This window comes from Schistocerca serialis, chromosome 1, assembly GCF_023864345.2.
Source record: "Schistocerca serialis cubense isolate TAMUIC-IGC-003099 chromosome 1, iqSchSeri2.2, whole genome shotgun sequence".
NCBI lineage: Eukaryota > Metazoa > Arthropoda > Insecta > Orthoptera > Acrididae > Schistocerca > Schistocerca serialis.
In genome coordinates this window covers 125,711,622-125,728,834 of record NC_064638.1, presented here as the reverse complement: position 1 = coordinate 125,728,834, position 17,213 = coordinate 125,711,622, and the positions used below count along the sequence as shown (strand labels likewise).

Genomic DNA, 17,213 nt, shown 5'->3' with positions numbered 1-17,213 from the left:
GTTTCTTTGATCAAATATACAGCGAGGCCCTAGATTTGATCAAATATTGGACGACATTTGACAAAGTCCCTATTACACTATCAAATATCTTTGACAAAGATATTGGACAAAGATTTTGGACAAAGAAATTTGATAGTGTAATACCGGCCTTAGGTCAGACGATAGAAATGCCACTTGCACGCATAGAGTAGCAGATTGACGGTGACCAACTTTAAACAGAACTTGATTAAGTTTCACACACATTTATTAAAATAATAAGAAGCATAAAAATTACTTAATTTGGTTCTGGATGCTATTTACAATTGACAATCTGAAGTTCCTTTGGTATTGGTACGTTAATCTTATTCTCACATATATGTCTGATACTTGACAAAAGTGTATACATTTACCTTCATGGCTATGTACAGGAATATGGTAATCTTATTTGGTGCAGACTGTTGCAGACTGACTAATCGGAGGTCTGTACACTCGTTATAATACCTCGCGCATTCAGGTATCACTGCACGAGTGTGATCCACGTGGAGAAAAGGTTCTACGTTAGCAGCAATCTCATTGGCTGCGTTACATATCAGTACGCGGATCGGCTGTTGTGCTTAGCGGGGCGCGCTCTAGTGGGAAAGTTGTGTACGCGCTGACTACGCGGAACTATGTACACAACAGGGTACATCCGTAATGTCTAGAACAGTATGCTTGGCAGGCGGTTTCAAACAGATCCTCGACAATATGCCACTGCTCTTACAGAAATCTCATGACGTCATTATTTAGAGTCGTATGAACTAGTATTTTACGGAATATAAAGTTCGATGTAATTTCTGACATAAAAATTCTCCTTCCAAATCCTCGAACGCCATGCTTTCCTTCTCGCTTTTCACATGATACTACCCTACAGCTGTTGAATCTCTTCTTCTCACATTAAATACTTTCCTATTTCTTACGTTTCTCAGAAACTGTTTCATTACTGATACCAGTCGTCTTACGCTGCTCCGCTTATGACAGCATACCCATCATTACGGCAAGTCCCTTTACAGACTGAAACCAAAGGTTAACCATAGTTTTAACAGAATATTGCTTCTGCTCTCCAAGTGATGGCCCTCGTTCTTCGTACATGCCAACAGTTTGGTTCAGGGTCCACTTCTAGCGCCATTCCTATCTCAAATTCTAACGGGAATTTTCTTCCACAAAAAACCTCTCCGCCTATTGCTCACTTCGTCCTTCAAATCAAAAATTCCTTTTGATCTCTCATGCTTTCTCCGTAGGACTGAGTAACGGTATGCTTCGGGAGAGAGTAAATTCCTAAGAGCAAGAAGTAATGTAACTATTAGGGAAGCGAAACTGCTTTCCAGTTTACCCTCATGCATATTTGGATAGATATAATTTATGAATCAATGTGAGTATTGAATTTAATCATTGTTTCTGTTCGACCCCTTCACTTACTTACAGTTGTAAGTTTTCAGTAAGTGTCTGGGAAGATTTCAGCAGTCTGATCAAAATAATAACCAACAGACTACCATACTATTCGAGTCAGTGTTAGTCAAAGTGATATTTTGGGCAACTTCCCCACTAGGACTGTAATTTTCGTGTTGTCTGTTTAACTTTGTGGATGACGGGTGCATTGAGTTGTGATTTGCATATGTGCTGCCCCTTTCGCGAAGATGAAGTCGTCAGCACCTTTGAGGGACTCCAAGATGTGGCAGCCTCTACTGCACTGCTACCCCGACCTACTTACCTCACGGCGCTCTCTTACGCCCTTCCTATTCCTTGCCACCAAACGGTGACAATCGTCAACAGCAAAACTGCGAACCAATGCTGTCCTGTCATAAGGATCCCCTCCAACAGAGAATCCCGCCAAAAATACACTCATGCTCATAAATTAAGGATGATGCTGATACATGGTGAAACAACGCTCTGATGGACGCTTTGCGGATTGAAATCACCTCAGGGTAAGACCATGCGGTGCATATGACCTGTGGTCGTCGCAAGGTGGCGCTGGCAGCAGTCCACACACGCAGAGGTGTGTTGGTGCATGTCAGAGTAAGGTGCAGCGAATAAGTCTGCAGACTTTTTCAGACGTGCTAATGGTGACTGTGTGTTGAAAATGGCTCAAAGAACACAAATTGATGACGTTATGAGAGGTAGAATACTAGAGTGACTGGAGGCTGGTCAAACACAGCAGGTCGTAGCACAGGCCCTCCGTGTGCCACAAAATGTTATCTCAGGATTATGGCAACGATTCCAGCAGACAGGAAACGTGTCCAGGCGCTACAGTACGGGACGTCCACAGTGTACAGGACCACAAGATGACCGATATCTCACCACCTGTTCCCGTGAACGACCACGGAGTACTGCAGGTAGCCTTGCTTGGGACCTTACCGTAGCCACTGGAACAGTTGTCTGCAGACACACAATCTACAGACGACTGAACAGACATGGTTTATTCGTCTGGAGACCTGAAAGGTGCATTCCACTGACCCCTGGTCACAGAAGAGCCCGTAAAACCTGGTATCAAGAACACAGTACATGGTCATTAGAACAGTGGTCCCAGGTTATGTTCACAGACGAGTCCAGGTATGGTCTGAACAGTGATTATCCCCGGGTTTTCATCTGGTGTGAACCAGGAACCAGATACCAACCCCTTAATGTCCTTGAAAGGGACCTGTATGGAGATCGTGGTTTGATGGTATGGGGTGGGTGCTCATACACCCCTGCATGTCGGTCGACGTATCGATGTATCGCTGCACGTCTTCACACCCCTACGACACTTCAGGAGCTCCGACAGGCACTGGTGCAAGAACGGGAGGCTATACCCCAGCAGCTGCTCGACCACCTGATCCAGAGTATGCCAACTCGTTGTGCGGCCTGTGTACGTGTGCGTGGTGATCATACCCCATATTGATGTCGGGGTACATGCGCACGAGACAGTGGTGTTTTGTAGCACACGTGTTTCGGAACGGTTTTCTCATCTTAACACCAATACCGTGGACTTACAGATCTGTGTCGTTTGTTGCCTATGTGCCTACGCTATTAGCGCCAGTTTTGTGTAGTGGCACGTTGTGTGGACCACATTCTGCAATTATCCTTAATTTATGAGCATGAGTGTAGTTACCATGTTTTGGCCTCCGTTGGCTGCTGTCCCCTTCGCGAAGACGAAGTCGTTAGCACCTTTGAGGGTCTCCAACATGTGGCAGCTCTACTGCATTGCTACCCCTATCTACTTACCTCATGGCGCTCACTAACGCCCTTCCTATTCCTTGCCACCAAACGGTGCCAATCGCCAATAGCAAAACTGCGAACCAGTGCTGTCCTGTCAGAAGGATCCCTTCCAACACAGAATCCCGCCAAAAATAGTGGGTCTGTTTCGGACTCCAATGGTAACAAGAAACTCTCCACTACTACCAGAAAGCATTCATTTCAGCAGTGTGATCTGACATCACACATCTTTACGGCAACAGCACGTTCTCCCACCAATGTTCATAGCCTCGCAACTGGGTTCAAGAAATTCAGAGAGGACCGCTACGAGGTTAGGGATTGTTTCCAGTTGCCCTCGTTTTGCACAAGCGACAGATGCTTATCTTCAAAAAAGGGAGAAAAGATGAAAAGGTGCCTCCGATTCCCACAAAGGGCGTAGCACTGCCTCCCCCTGGACACTGACAGCAAGAAGTCGTAAAAGTCTTGGAAATGAGGTTCGCCCCTGTAGGTTCCGGGACGACCTCATTTCCAAGAATTTTGCGCCACCCAGGTAGCGTTCCCGTCCACCGGTCACCGACCTGCTTGACCGAAGCGTATCTCGTTGCTCTGTCTAAAACCCAATGTGCTGCACATTTACACACGCCACAGATACATTCGTTGTCTATTAGAAATCGTCAGCGAATTGATAAAGAGGAACATGCAAATTACACAGAGCACCCTATTGCCAGTCAGCGTGGTTTATAATATCAGTAACATTATCATACCGATTTTCCTTGTTGTTAGATTCTGAATGATAAATACATTCAAATTTTCGATGAAGCTAGCATGCAAAATGCTTGCCGCATTTCAAAGTCGATTCGCACTCATCCCTTTGCTGTCCGCTGCATTGAAAATTTTGTAACGTACTTTATAAATTTGTACACACTAAGAATTGTAATAAATATGCAAAAATTTACCTGGACCCAGCTTTTGACTTGTAATAAATCTCTTTCAGAAATTAGTTAACAGTAAATTATACGAATATACCGGTATCTGGAATTCATTTCTAGGGCCATCCTTTTCCTTTTACTGCGCCAGTCAGATGCGGTGCTTAGCTTTTATTAACAATTGAGTGATCGGCCACTCAGCAGGCACAAACTGACACACATTAGCTGAAGTGTACACACGGGTATCCCGCAAGCACACTAACAAATAACACTGTTTCTCAACGAGCTCTATTCCCATAAAAATCTTGCACTGAACTCCGCCAGCATCCCTAATACTGGCAAACGATTGTGGAAGATTTGAAACTTCTTAGAATATTTAAACTGTGTGCTGGACAAGGACTCGAACCTAGGATCGTTGCCTTTCACGGGCAAGTGTTCTATCGAACTATCCATGTACAGATCTCTACCTGCTCTCATAGTTTTACTTCCGCCAACACCTCATTTCCTACCTTCCAAACTTCACAGAAGTCCTTTTGCATACATTGTGGAAATAGAACTCCTGGAAGAAAGCATACGGTCGAGACATGGCTTACCCACAACCTGGGGGATGGGGATTGTTTCCAGAATGAATTTTCACGTGCGTCGTGCTTGGATAGCTCAATGGAACCGGCACGGTAGCTCAGCGCGTTCGGTCAGAGGGCTGGCTGTAATAAAAAAACCGAGTGAAGGCATCAGCAACGAACTTCAGTGGATGTCACGTGGCGTCCACTGAGACCAAATACAACGAACACACACGAACAAACTGAAAAAAAAAGTAGATAACCTTCCCACGAAAGACAAAGATTCTAGGTTCCAGTCCCGACCTGGCACACAGTTTTAATCCGCCAGGAAGTTTCAAATCAGTGTACATTCCTCGGCAGAGTGAAAATTCATTGTGGAGCGGTGGAATACATCAGTTTTATTTACGTAATCATCTGCAAAATGGGCTTTTACCTTTGAATAGTGCAGTTTCCCTCAGGGTGGCGAGTGGTCGTCGTGATGGCCAGAGGGCCCAGCGGAAACACTGCTGACAGTAAAGAACGCTTTCTTCGACTTTGATTTATGCTTTGTCGTAGCTCAGCGAGGCGAAACACGCCTCACTCTGTTGACCGCACCTGGCACTGATTTATGGGTGGTGGCTTCCACCGTGGTGAGAGGATGTTGCGTAGGCACCATGCCAACGTTGGTAGACCTGTGGATGGCCGGCGGCCTCTGTAGCTCGAGTTTGTGACAGTGTAGGTCAAGGTTGTGACGTCAGTGGCGCCCCACTTCTCCGTCGGCGATAGCACCTTTGGTGCCTCGGCCGTGCACGCATTCACTGTGGCGGCGCGTGGAGACTTCTGTGTGTGTAATTCGACTCACTGCCAGAGGAGGACGGCGGCTGGCGCTGAGGCACTAAGGGCCTTGGCGAACTCAGTGCTGGCGGTGACAGACGCAGCCTGGTCTCGAACCCATAGCTGCTGCTGGCGATGACCAGTCATCCCGCTGTCCCGTGTGGTACTAGTATCATGGTTGTGTTTCTGGACTCGAGCGAAATTAAGTGCCTCTGACCCAAAATTCAGACAACATTTATATAGGTCTGAGGTGCATTTGTTTTACCAAAATCTGGCACCTGGCCACGTCACCCATAACAAGACTTGTCCTGGTGTGGTGACATCGATCCCACTGCTACGGTTATTACAGCTTCGCAGTGCAGCTTTCCACTGAGGGAAGATTGTGTCGTCTCGAAGTCCCATTCATGTATGTTATTCTGATCCACATGCCGTCACACTGTCTGCAGCTGCTAATGAAGTTCTTCAGAACGACTTTCTCAGCACTTGTTACTGCTTTTGCTAAAAGACTGAGTAGCGTCACTACATCTTCTAGATAAAATAGATCATCGATGTTTCAATATTTTTGTATTTGTAAATCACTATTATGTAAGTTTTAAGAGGTACCATTGACCCTTCTGGCAACGGCCTTACCGCAGTGGATACACCGGTTCCCGTGAGATCACCGAAGTTAAGCGCTGTCGGGCGTGGTCGGCACTTGGATGGGTGACCATCCAGGCCGCCATGCGCTGTTGCCGTTTTTCGGGGTGCACTCAGCGTCGTGATGCCAATTGAGGAGCTACTCGACCGAATAGTAGCGGCTTCGGTCAAGAATACCATCTTACGACCAGGAGAGCGGTGTATTGTCCCCACGCCCCTGCTCCCCGCATCCTCCACCGAGGATGACACGGCGGTCGGATGGTCCCGGTACGCCTCTCGAGGCCTCAAGACGGAGTGCTACCATTGACCCCTCTTATTGGCAGATGAAGGTAACAATTAAGATAAATTTCTCTCTCTCTCTCTCTCTCTTTCTCTCCCTCTCCCCCTGTCTCCCTACCGAGCGATATGGGGCAGTGGTTAGCATACTGGACTCGCATTCGGGAGGACGACGGTTCAAACCCTCATCCGGCCATCCTGATTTAGGTTTTCGTGCTTTCCCTAAATCGCTTCAGACAAATTTCGGTATGATTCCTTTAAAAATGCACGGCCGACTTCCTTCCCTATCCTTCCCTAATCCTGTGGGAGCCATGATCTCACTGTTTGATCCCCTCACCAAAATCAACCAACCATGCAATCTCTCCCCCTCCTTCCCTCTCGCCAGTTCTGTGTTGATCCTAGTCGCAACTGTGGATGTTAGAGATGTCAGTATTATTCTTCGGCTGGGATGCGTTTTGAATGTGCTGGATTTGTAGATAGTGAGAGGTTACGATTTTCCTCTCTAATTGCATGCAGTGAAAATCGCTATTCCTTCACACGCGGACTTCCCACGCAGCGTCTCTCGTCACCCGGGTGATCCGGTGACAGGCGGGCTCTTCTGATCTGCAAAGGGTTAAGCCGACGGGTGTGAGGAAGTCGAGTGAATGCTTTGCAGACGCAGACATTGTCAAAAGACATGCCCGGGGGGGTCTGAAGTAGTGGCTGGGCTAGAGGTTCCGTTACTTCGCAGAATCTTAGAGAAAACACTTTCTGGCGGGCTACCAGCGAGGCGTGGGAATGACTTGTGTACCCAGGCAGTTGTGGCGGGAAAATTCCCGCGCTTTCTGCAAAATAGTAACTGTGATTGGCTTGCTCAGGGCATAGCTCCGTGACGTAGCAAAATCAGCGCAGAAATTGGCACCAAGATTCTCCATTGGTGGAATGGTAGTGCTCCGGCAATGGAGTGGAATTTTCCGCCGGTTTTCGAGTTGCTGATTGGAACGTTTAACCACGGCCACTGTCGTGGGGGCGGGAATGTTGTGTGTTCGGCCTGTACGGGTGCTCTAGGTAGCCGGCTCTCCCATTTAGGTCGAGGACGTCGAAGCAACCAGCAATCGCCTCCGGTAAGCCAGATCGTGTTCTGGCAGTTAAGAAGACAGTTTGGTAATGTATGTGCACAGCACCGGCAGACAGGGATTTTCCTACGTGATAATCAGAGCTCAGCAGAGCGCGCCTGTTCGTCTTTTTCTAACTTTGTTCTGTCTTGAGTAGCAGCAATTAATGTTGGGTTAGCTGTGTGTCTCTCTTAAGATTTGAGTGGCAAGGAATTGGCTCCACATACCACTTCGTCTTAAACCTCACAATCTAGTTTAGGGACAACTTCACCTTCACAGCGTTTGTTTGAGTATCCAATTTGAGCCAATTTGATGTATTATAAATGTTTCATGTGTTTTTGTTTATTGTTTTGTGTTTAGTCTTAATAAATCATATTGTTATTTTGGACAGAACTTTCATTCTGTTAATCGGTAGAGCAACCCATCATTTCTCACTACGTTAATGAAACCTTCCTTTATTTAACTTATTTATCAAATTAAATTATTGCAGGTGCCAAACTCTTTTCTACTCCACTTGCAGGGTTGATTACAGTCAGTTCGTGTATATTTTTTAATCCATGTGCAACAGCAAAAGTCGGAGTTAGAATAGGGGGGGCTTAGAGCATCATTTACATATGTAGATTCTAGAAGAATTTAGTGTTAAATACACTGCTTGCCCCGGCACTTCACAATAGGACTGTACTTTGTTCAAATGCAACGGCTGATTCTGAGCGACAATCACAGATCTCTAATAAAGCTATGCTAGTGCCAACTCAAAACACCAGCGTTTTACAATGTCAAGTGGTAAATGCACGGAACAGTTGTTTAAGCTATACAGTACAAACAGAGTTATTGGCTTATTACATAGGAGAAGAACGAGCTGAAAGAGAAGAAGAGAAAAAGAAAAGTTGCCATCCGTTTCACCTAATGCAAATGGTTGGGTTGGGTTGGGTTCAAATGGTTCAAATGGCTCTGAGCACTATGGGACTTAACTTCTAAGGTCATCAGTCCCCTAGAACTTAGAACTACTTAAACCTAACTAACCTAAGAACATTACACACTTCCATTCCCGAGGCAGGATTCGAACCTGCGACCGGAGCGGTCGCGCGGTTCCAGACTGTAGCGCCTAGAACCGCTCAGCCACCCCAGCTGGCGGTTGGGTTGGGTTGTTTTGGGGGAAGAGACCAAACAGCGACGTCATCGGTCTCATCGGATTGGGGAAAGACGGGGAAGAAAGTTGGCCGTGCCCATTCAAAGGAACCATCCCGGCATTTGCCCGGAGCGATTTAGGGAAATCACGGAAAACCTAAATCAGGATGGCCCGACGCGGGATTGAAACGTCGTCCTCCTGAATGCGAGTCCAGTGTGCTACCACTGCGCCACCTCGCTCGGTGCTGCGAATGGTAATCACTTCGATAAAATGCAGAGCTTAATTAGTAGTATAGTAGTTTAATGAATCACTACAATCTGCTTGCTTCATTCTTATTCAGCCCGAATGAGATTCTGCAACGTTTGCTTGATAGGTATCTACAGAAAAAAGACCACTGCTTTCCGGACGAGGGGTGAATGCTCTCAAGTCACGTACGTTTGCCTTCATGTTTGCTCGCAATTCCTTTCTGCAGTACGTGGCAGCCTTTCTTATCTGTTGAGTGAAGCAGGTGGGCATAAAGGGCCAAAAGCAAAGCAGGATATTTACTCAGCACTGTTTCTTCATTTCTATGCACAACTGCAAAGTGGTACAGCTCGTATTTTGGCTTGTTTTTCTACATCTTACATCTGAGTTTACACTACTGAAATTCCCAACAGAATCGCCAATGAATTACTCGTGTGATTTTAACTTATTCCAGTGTTATTTAACTTCAGATAAGTAGCTTCGATATCACTTTAATTTAATTTCGCTCAGGTTCTTCATTTGTATGGTCTTTCATCGTTCCAAGACAGGGCTCATCGAAGCGCGGCGCACGCAGCCATCATTGTTTCGTATATAATTCAGAGAACAAAACTATCACCCAGCAAAGCGAGCTGAAAATGTTTGACAGGGCTTCAGCACCATCATGTTTACGCCTGTAGGACAGTAACAATTCTCCTCGGCCACTTTTGTATTAATCATTCACAGTGCGGTGTGTACGAACCTAACTTAAGTCTGGTTGCTTAAATTGTGATGCTTCTTTTTTACTAAATGTAGGTATATGAAGGACAATAAGAGACTATGGAGTATAAGAAGCACTTAATTTTTAAAGAGTTTTTAAAGAAATAACATTTTTACCATTTTTGTTATTAGATTGTAATGCCAGACTAAAAAAATTCTTGGTTTATAAAACCAAACTGACCTTTAAAATCCCTGAAAATCGTCATCTGAACTTTCTCCTTCTTCCTCTTCCTATTCGTCGTCATCGTTGTCCTCTTCATATATAAGATGTTCTTCACCGCCATCGAGAACGTTACTTATGCCACACTTCTTGAAAGATATAACAATAATGTTTTCTCTTACTCTAGACCACCACTGTTTTAACCACTAACAACTTTGTCTGATTGTAGGTCGTTTTAAAGCTCCCTTCGGTGTGAATTCATGTGGGTTTCGTCCATCATCCATTTGTTCCATTTCTCTCGCGTATACATTTTAAATGGCTTATTTATCGAGACATTAAGAGGTTACAATAGTGAAGTAAATTCTCGGATTAACGAGCTCTGTATTTCTCTGTCTCAGTTTCTATCTCACAGAAGTTTGCAAATGACTACTAAACTGATGCAGCACAAGAGGAGAACTCTTCTTCAGTAAAGCAGCTTTCCTTGTCTCCCACACTGTTCATCCATAATTTCATAGCAGCGTCGTCCGTCCAACCCTTGTCATGTACGTGTACGGCAACGCCTGGCGATATTTCAGAAGGCTTTGCCGTTGTTTTGCGTTCGAAAATGATAATTGGATTACGTTTGGTGCCTTCAGCACAACATGAAAGGACAACAGCGTAGTGAATTTTCCATGTTCACTTGTTTTTATAGTTGCAGTTTTAGCACCTTTCATGGCAACTGTTATGTTATTCGGCACATCCAAAGTCAGTGGAGTTTCGTCCACATGCGCTGTTTGGCTTAGTTCCACACTGGTCGTCTTTAGATGTTGAATAATAAAGCGATGGAGAGATTATAATTCTCTTCATACTCTTGTGGCATTTTCGGAGATATTTTGGGTTTGGTTCGCATGCTAATTCCATGACACTTCATAAACCTAAAACACCAGCAATTCCACCCTTAAAGTCTGTTTAGTTCCACTGTAGCGCTAGCTTGTGAGCTTGTATTTCAGTCATTTTTGTATTAATTCCAACAACGTTTTGACAGTGTCCTTGAAACTATTTCAGTACGTCATCTTCTAGTTTTGGCTATTTTGCACATTTCGTTTTCCCCATATTTTTCGGTTCTTTACGAGCCCGCCAATTGCAACTGGTTTTTTTCTGTTGATGGAGGGCCGAAGTGTTGCTTAGCTGGTCTATTTCCATGTTCTTCTGCATATGCTATTACTTTCAATTTAAAGCCCGCATCATATGAATACCTTTTATTTTTTTCCACTACGAAACTAGGTATTAACAAAAATAATGTTCGTCGCATCGGTGTACTGCTGCTGCCAACTGAATCCAATGCTGCCATATTGATACGTTTCCCGCAGCATCTAATACATGGCCATTTCTAAGACTGACTGGAATTTTAAATCAAACACTGGATATTTTTATATTAATTTCGAGTGTAAAAGCATTTCAATTTTGGAGGCAATTTTTCGAAGAAAACAAAGTGCGTCTTATAGTCCGCAGCAAGTCGTATACTCCTAGCTCACTCATTTGTTACATAGTTTAATTCTTAATTTCTTTGCGTGTTTTTGGTACTTGCATTGTTTAATTCATAAATTTCGGGCGTATTATAGTATTTGAGAGTTGTAGCATCGCGTTTTAGTACCTGAATAGTGTAAATTCGCGTAGTCTCCTTCCGCCGCCGAGCAGTGTCAGCAGTGCGCAAGTAGCAGCATTACTGCATTTACTAGGCAATCTTGTATTTTAATAACCGTTTAAATTTTGTGTCGATTTGTTTGCGCTCTCTGTAGATTAGTTCAGACGTTCTTTGCAAAACAGTTTTTTAGCATGGATAGGGACTGCAACTGCTGTGTTCGGATGCAGGCTGAGTTGGCATCCCTTCGCTCCCAGCTTCAGGCAGTGTTGGCTTCGGTCACACAGCTTGAGGCTGTTGCCAATGGGCATCACTGTGGGGGTCCGGATGGGGGTTTGTCGGAGACGGCCAGCTCGTCCCACGCATCCCCCGATTGGACTACGACTGTGGTTGCCCGGGATACTGCCCGCATTGAGGCTGATCCCTCACCTGTGGTAGAGTGGGAGGTCGTCTCAAGGTGTGGCAGGGGGCGAAAGACATTCCGGAGGGCCGAACGGAAGGCCTCTCCAGTTTGTCTGACGAACCGGTTTCAGGCTCTGTATCAGGCTGATACTGATCTTCGGCCTGACATGGCTGCTTGTCCTGTTCCAGAGGTTGCCCCTCAGTCTGCAAGATCCGGGCGGTTGCAGAGGGTGGGCTTACTGGTAGTTGGGAGCTCCAACGTCAGGCGCGTAATGGGGCCTTTTAGGGAAATGGCAGCAAGAGAGGGGAAGAAATCCAATGTGCACTCCGTGTGCATACCGGGGGGAGTCATTCCAGATGTGGAAAGGGTCCTTCCAGATGCCATGAAGGGTGCAGGGTGCACCCATCTGCAGGTGGTCGCTCATGTCGGCACCAATGATGTGTGTCGCTATGGATCGGAGGAAATCCTCTCTGGCTTCCGGCGGCTATCTGATTTGGTGAAGACTGCCAGTCTCGCTAGCGGGATGAAAGCAGAGCTCACCATCTGCAGCATCGTCGACAGAACTGACTGCGGACCTTTGGTACAGAGCCGAGTGGAGGGTCTGAATCAGAGGCTGAGACGGTTCTGCGACCGTGTGGGTTGCAGATTCCTCGACTTGCGCCATAGGGTGGTGTCGTTTCGGGTTCCGCTGGATAGGTCAGGAGTCCACTACACGCAACAAGCGGCTACACGGGTAGCAGGGGTTGTGTGGCGTGGGCTGGGCGGTTTTTTAGGTTAGATGGCCTTGGGCAAGTACAGAAAGGACAACAGCCTCAACGGGTGCGGGGCAAAGTCAGGACATGCGGGGACCAAGCAGCAATCGGTATTGTAATTGTCAACTGTCGAAGCTGCGTTGGTAAAGTACCAGAACTTCAAGCGCTGATAGAAAGCACCGAAGCTGAAATCGTTATAGGTACAGAAAGCTGGCTTAAGCCAGAGATAAATTCTGCCGAAATTTTTACAAAGGTACAGACGGTGTTTAGAAAGGATAGATTGCATGCAACCGGTGGTGGAGTGTTCGTCGCTGTTAGTAGTAGTTTATCCTGTAGTGAAGTAGAAGTGGATAGTTCCTGTGAATTATTATGGGTGGAGGTTACACTCAACAACCGAGCTAGGTTAATAATTGGCTCCTTTTACCAACCTCCCGACTCAGCAGCATTAGTGGCAGAACAACTGAGAGAAAATTTGGAATACATTTCACATAAATTTTCTCAGCATGTTATAGTCTTAGGTGGAGATTACAATTTACCAGATATAGACTGGGACACTCGGATGTTTAGGACGGGTGGTAGGGACAGAGCATCGAGTGACATTATACTGAGTGCACTATCCGAAAATTACCTCGAGCAATTAAACAGGGAACCGACTAGTGGAGATAACATCTTGGACCTACTGATAACAAACAGACCCGAACTTTTCGACTCTTTAAGTGGAGAACAGGGAATCAGTGATCATAAGGCCGTTGCAGCATCCCTGAATATGGAAGTTAATAGGAATATAAAAAAAGGAAGGTTTATCTGTTTAGCAAGAGTAATAGAAGGCAGATTTCAGACTACCTAACAGATAAAAACGAAAATTCCTGTTCCGACACTGACAATGTTGAGTGTTTATGGAAAAAGTTCAAGGCAATCGTAAAATGCGTTTTAGACAGGTACGTGCCGAGTAAAACTGTGAGGGACGGGAAAAACCCACCGTGGTACAACAACAAAGTTAGGAAACTACTGTGAAAGCAAAGAGAGCTTCACTCCAAGTTTAAACGCAGCCAAAACCTCTCAGACAAACAGAAGCTAAACGATGTCAAAGTTAGCGTAAGGAGGGCTATGCGTGAAGCGTTCAGTGAATTCGAAAGTAAAATTCTATGTACCGACTTGACAGAAAATCCTAGGAAGTTCTGGTCTTACGTTAAATCAGTGAGTGGCTCGAAACAGCATATCCAGACACTCCGGGATGATGATGGTATTGAAACAGAGGATGACACGCGTAAAGCTAAAATACTAAACACCTTTTTCCAAAGCTGTTTCACAGAGGAAGACCGCACTGCAGTTCCTTCTCTAAATCTTCGCAGAAACGAAAAAATGGCTGACATCGAAATAAGTGTCCAAGGAATAGAAAAGCAACTGGAATCACTCAATAGAGGAAAGTCCACTGGACCTGACGGGATACCAATTCGATTCTACACAGAGTACGCGAAAGAACTTGCCCCCCTTTTAACAGCCGTGTATCGCAAGTCTCTAGAGGAACGGAGGGTTCCAAATGATTGGAAAAGAGCACAGGTAGTCCCAGTCTTCAAGAAGGGTCGTCGAGCAGATGCGCAAAACTATAGACCTATATCTCTGACGTTGATCTGTTGTAGAATTTTAGAACATTTTTTTTGCTCGAGTATCATGTCGTTTTTGGAAACCCAGAATCTAGTATGTAGGAATCAACATGGATTCCGGAAACAGCGATCGTGTGAGACCCAACTCGCTTTATTTGTTCATGAGACCCAGAAAATATTAGATACAGGCTCCCAGGTAGATGCTATTTTTCTTGACTTCCGGAAGGCGTTCGATACAGTTCCGCACTGTCGCCTGATAAACAAAGTAAGAGCCTACGGAATATCAGACCAGCTGTGTGGCTGGATTGAAGAGTTTTTAGCAAACAGAACACAGCATGTTATTATCAATGGAGAGACGTCTACAGACGTTAAAGTAACCTCTGCCGTGCCACAGGGGAGTGTTATGGGACCATTGCTTTTCACAATATATATAAATGACCTAGTGGATAGCGTCGGAAGTTCCATGCGGCTTTTCGCGGATGATGCTGTAGTATACAGAGAAGTTGCAGCATTAGAAAATTGTAGCGAAATGCAGGAAGATCTGCAGCGGATAGGCACTTGGTGCAGGGAGTGGCAACTGACCCTTAACATAGACAAATGTAATGTATTGCGAATACATAGAAAGAAGGAGCCTTTATTGTATGAGTATATTATAGCGGAACAAACACTGGTAGCAGTTACTTCTGTAAAATATCTGGGAGTATGCGTGCGGAACGATTTGAAGTGGAATGATCATATAAAATTAATTGTTGGTAAGGCGGGTACCAGGTTGAGATTCATTGGGAGAGTGCTTAGAAAATGTAGTCCATCAACAAAGGAGGTGGCTTACAAAACACTCGTTCGACCTATACTTGAGTATTGCTCATCAGTGTGGGATCCGTACCAGATCGGTTTGACGGAGGAGATAGAGAAGATCCAAAGAAGAGCGGCGCGTTTCGTCACAGGGTTATTTGGTAATCGTGATAGCGTTACGGAGATGTTTAATAAACTCAAGTGGCAGACTCTGCAAGAGAGGCGCTCTGCATCGCGGTGTAGATTGCTCGCCAGGTTTCGAGAGGGTGCGTTTCTGGATGAGGTATCGAATATATTGCTTCCCTCTACTTATACCTCCCGAGGAGATCACGAATGTAAAATTAGAGAGATTAGAGCGCGCACGGAGGCTTTCAGACAGTCGTTCTTCCCGCGAACCATACGCGACTGGAACAGGAAAGGGAGGTAATGACAGTGGCACGTAAAGTGCCCTCCGCCACACACCGTTGGGTGGCTTGCGGAGTATAAATGTAGATGTAGATGTAGAAAATATGGCATGCCTTTTTTGAATCTAAATCGTTTTCTGTCGCAGGCGTGACGAGTTGTTCATTCTGTTACCTGTTAAAATTAATTTTTTTGCCGAGTTCCCTCGCTATATGTGAAACTGACTCCTGTGCACGAGAATATTTTGCAGAACTGGTGCTTTTTGTAACTGCGCAGGAATATCTGTCTAGCAACACATTTATGCATATCGTCAGTGGGATATTTACAGTGTGCACTTTACTTTTAGTAGCTCGAATTCCACTCGCTCATCCTCGTTTCATTGTGTTGTAATCTGCTCACCATCGACTTACCCAACTGTCACATTTTGCATCTGTGTTTCGCCATCCCTGCCATCGCATCCTGATTCGCTTATCCTTCTCATCGTCAGCGAACTTACTGATGTTACCGGCAGACCGTCGTAGCTGCCCCACAAAGGCATTTTACGTGTCCACTTTCCATGCTTCCACCACGGCATAAAAGTGCGGCTCACTTTGAACTGGAACTTGGTTATATCAAGTCACGTGACCAAGTTAAGGTATGATCAAAATTACTTTATGTTCGGACGTTCACCCCCACCACCAATGATAGGACAACCGACTGGTTTTAACAACCCACTGGCCAGCCAATATTTCTTCGATCAGTCGATTTTTCAATCTAATGATAAAACCTGTGGCCACGTCATCTATATGAATGTTTATATTTTTTCATTTAGGCCTGATGTGAGACAGTTGACTAACACAAATCTCTGACGTTCATGTGAGTTATATGAATGTTTTCTGCGGATAGTACTGTTTTCACCTACATATTTGTTCAAGTTTTGCCCTTAAATTTGCTTACTTTTTTAGAGACAAATAACGTGTTTCATTTCAAAGTGTGTGTGTGTGTGTGTGTGTGTGTGTGTGTGTGTGTGTGTGTGTGTGTGTGTTTCTAGAAAGGAAGTGTTTTCTAAATTTATGTACTTATCTACCGATGTACGAACTTTCCGTATTTCTTCCATTATATATCAATTTTTGGTTGGTTTTAAAAGTTTAATAACTGATGCTGCCACTTATATTTATGTTTAGGTAAATGAACAGCAGTTTTGCAATTTAAACTCACTGAAGCTCTGTCTCTCTCTCTCTCTCTCTCTTCCCGTCGATTTGCATCCATTGCCGATAATTCTCTTTCGATAAATGCAGAGGTGACATGAACATTGCGTACAATATACCATTATTAACTGTTCCGTGAGTTACGAGTATGGGGAAATCACCTAAAAACGCACTCAAACTAGCAGAAGGAGTACAGACTGGTTTCGTTCGCAAATAAGGAGTGAATAATGCAGTCAGTATAAAAAACTATAACGAACTGTATCGGTTGCTTTCATTTGTTTACTCCCACAGACTGATTTCCGCCGGTCGGAGTGGCCGAGCGGTTCTAGGCGCTACTGTCTGGAACCGCGCGACCGCTACGGTCGCATGTTCGAATCCTACCTCAGGCATGGATGTGTATGATGTCCTTAGGTTAGTTAGGTTTAAGTAGTTTCAAGTTCTAGGGGACTGATGACCACAGCAGTTGAGTCCCATAGTGCTCAGAGCCATTTGAACTATTTGAACTGATTTCCCTCGAAAGAAGTGAATGAATAATCATCCAAACATTACATAAAGCTACTACCTACATGCTCAATTATTTTTATTCGATTGTTCCTGTCAGTACCCACGACACTTCACAGCTTGCTGCCCTGCGGGATCGTTCGTTGCGCAATGAGATTTTATTTACGTTCAT

The 17,213-nt window shown here is 45.0% G+C and overlaps 1 pseudogene; it reads left to right on the top strand.

Moving 5' to 3' along the window:
• Positions 1-6,101: 6,101 nt before the first annotated feature.
• LOC126426721 (5S ribosomal RNA) lies at positions 6,102-6,219 on the top strand (annotated as a pseudogene).
• The last annotated feature ends 10,994 nt before the right edge of the window (positions 6,220-17,213 follow it).